The sequence below is a fragment of the Leptonychotes weddellii genome, chromosome 8 (genome assembly GCF_054177405.1).
Source record: "Leptonychotes weddellii isolate Sample4059 chromosome 8, ASM5417740v2, whole genome shotgun sequence".
Lineage (NCBI taxonomy): Eukaryota > Metazoa > Chordata > Mammalia > Carnivora > Phocidae > Leptonychotes > Leptonychotes weddellii.
In genome coordinates, this window is record NC_138376.1 from 96,548,250 (window position 1) to 96,551,195 (window position 2,946).

Here is a 2,946-nt window from a genome sequence, read left to right on the forward strand (position 1 = left end):
CACGGGCAGGCAGGTGTCTGCATTCCTCTACTCTGCTTCCCACATGCCCATACAATTCTCACATACTTTTCCTTGTCAGGAAGGTAGTAAAGGCTCACAGTTTTTTCCTTCTTTGTTTGTTTGTGTGTTTGCTTTTGGTCAATCAAGCTATGCATGTATATTTTTTAAAGTTTTTTTTTTAAGAAAATGAAGAAAAAATCAGTCAAGTTTGCTGCAATTAGAGACTTTCAACATTTTAAAATAGACCTCCTGGTTTTTCTGTATAATTGTATTCTGCAATATATGATAATTTTTATATAGTTGTGCTTTAAAATAATTTTCCACTTAATTTAAAGAGATCATTTTTCTATGTCAAAAAATATAGATCTCCATGATACTTTTCAAAGACTGCCAGAAAAAGTATTGCATGTTTATGGTCCTGGGCTTTATGATGGCTATAGGAAGAAAATAGAACTGATTTGAAACTAGTAAAAGATCAAATAAACACCACTACCGAAGACCTTCTGGAAAGGAGAAATGGGAACAAACAAGCTTAGGGAAGTCAAAAGAAATTACCTTCTGGTATGAATCAATAGATTTTAGACCAGTAACCAAACACTACACTTACACTGAGTGTGAATTAGTACTTTGGAAATTGAATGTCTGAGTGCTGGGAGTGCTGGGATTATGAATTTTCTTAGTCTGTCATTGACTTCCCCACACTCCACAGGACAGAGGAGGGAAGTGGAAAATGGAAGAGAGAGCAGGAAAAAGGTAGAAGATAAGATGCAGGAGCCAAATTGGACAAGAGAGAAGGAGAATGCTGGGCTAGCATGTTGGGAAGAAGCCTTAAGAGAGGAAAAGGGAGGGGCGTCGGGATATTTACGGCCAACATTCCATTTAGCACCAGGCACCCAGTGGAGAAAAGACAATTTATCCTTGTCATAAACCTGGCTGCGCTGCTTCTCTTGCTGCCAGGCATTTTGTTCCCAGAAGAAGGGGCTACCCAGGGATGTAAGGGGAAGTGGGGGGTGGGTGGGAGGGAAGGTCAGGAAAGGCTTTCATGGCCAGCACCCTTAGTCAATTTCAGGTTAGATTACAGCCTTGTCACTTTATCTTCTTTGTTTATTACTCTCTTTTGGTTTCCATTTTGTGTTTTGTATAGTTGGGCATCTCTAGCTCTCCATTTCTTCCTTTTATTTAGCTAAGTATAGTTTTAAAATTTAAAAATTTATTTAAAATCCTTTCTAACTATGCCATAAAATGCTATCATGTTTTTCTTCAATCCTTTACCTTATAGAGGTCAAAATCTTCTGATTTTGTAAAAACAAATCTTCAGTCTGACTGAGGGTTTATATTAATCTACCATCTTTGTGGTTTTAGTATTTCAATGGCAGATATCCCACATATGATGTTTTTTTATTCTGTACATTTTGTTTCACGAGGATGTCTGAATATGGTCCATTCACTGAATCCTGGAGAACCTAACCTTCACCAAAAGGACAAATGGTTGCTTTCTTTTGTGTCAGTGACAAAGTTTGGATACACAATGTGCATCTTCCAGTGACCTTTGGGGTAATTTGGACTTTGGGCATTTTTCCAAATTAAGGAAGGAATTTTAACAGTTGCCTATTGTTCTTATGAATTCAACCTCATCTACAATCCAGCATTTTGGGAATTTTCCACCTTTCCCATCAGTAGTCATCCAGCTGTAGTAAAGACACTCAGTGTCCGCATCATGAGATAGAGTTTGTGTAACACATTGGCCTACTTGCTCCAGAGGGAAAAGACATAGTTTTTCAATAGTAGGATTAGGCAGTGGATTCAAATTGTGGCTCTGTCTTCTGGCAAAATGATCTTCTTACTAGAATTTGGTTTCCTCATGTGTTTAAGGAGGACATAATAATATTTGTCTCATAGAGTTGTGGTGGTGACTCAATGAAATTCTGTAAGTGCCGGGTACACGGTAAGTCCTCTGTAAGTAATAAGTGCTGGCTCGTTATCATTGTTTACATTAATAACAATTATTAGCCATAACTTCAAATCCTTATATGCTGTTTAGGGGTTAAAATTAGCAGACATTAATCACCTAGAGGATATTTAAGTGTTAAACTGTAAGATAAGAACTATGTTTTCAATTGCAGGCACTCAAATGAAGGAAAGATTTATGTGGGCCAGCTGAGGGGGAAAGAAGACTTCCCTAAAGAGGTAAGAACTGAACTGGGCTTTGAAGAGCAGATAGAATTTAAAACATACAAAAGCGAATTTAAGGTTCAAGAGACAGGAAGTCAGGGAGAAAAGTGTGAGTAAGCATATAACAAAAAAAAGGGTAGGGTTTCAGAGCTGTTTTTCTGGGTTATATATGTCCAACAGTTATTCTCTCCTTTTTCCTTTCTATCAGTACCCTGTTATTAAATTAAATCAAGTTTTTTTTTTCTTTTTAGCTGTGACCTGCACCAAAATAATAAATATGCTCATAATATTATGCCATTTTAAAATCCTTATGAATCTTGGTTAGTTTAGTATTCACCTTTGAAAGCATACCATTTTGGAATTAATTCTAGGGAGCTATGTTTGCAAGACTGCATATATTTTAGGCAAATTGAAAGAGTTGATATTCCTAGGGACAACATGAAATTTCTAAGGAAAAGCATTGCATTTCAACCATGAGTAAACACCATCTCGTGTCTAGGCTGGCTATTCTCCATTCACTAGAGAAATCATATCGAGCAATCTACTGTCATAAGATACAGTGCTACTGGAGGGCTCGGTCCCTGCAGTCACCTCAAGTCCTCTGCACTCCCCCGCAGTCCCAACTGTGAAGGGATCTTCAGAGGTGGGGACTTACAGCAAGGTGGAGCCAGCCAGGGAGTCAGGGGGTGCTGAGGACTCTACAGTTGAAGCAGGTTAAAAATATAAACCAGAATTTCACTGCAACTGTAAATGGAAGATTAGGGAGGTGGTTTT

General features: G+C 38.0%; 1 long non-coding RNA gene across 1 annotated transcript in view; it reads left to right on the top strand.

Moving 5' to 3' along the window:
• Window positions 1-1,840: 1,840 nt before the first annotated feature.
• Window positions 1,841-2,946, top strand: part of LOC145722866 (uncharacterized) — a 2,694-nt gene continuing 1,588 nt past the window's right edge. Inside the window, exons 1-2 of the long non-coding RNA XR_014147441.1 lie at window positions 1,841-1,945; window positions 2,124-2,187. This is a non-coding gene — a long non-coding RNA (uncharacterized LOC145722866). The remainder of the gene's footprint in view (window positions 1,946-2,123; window positions 2,188-2,946) is intronic.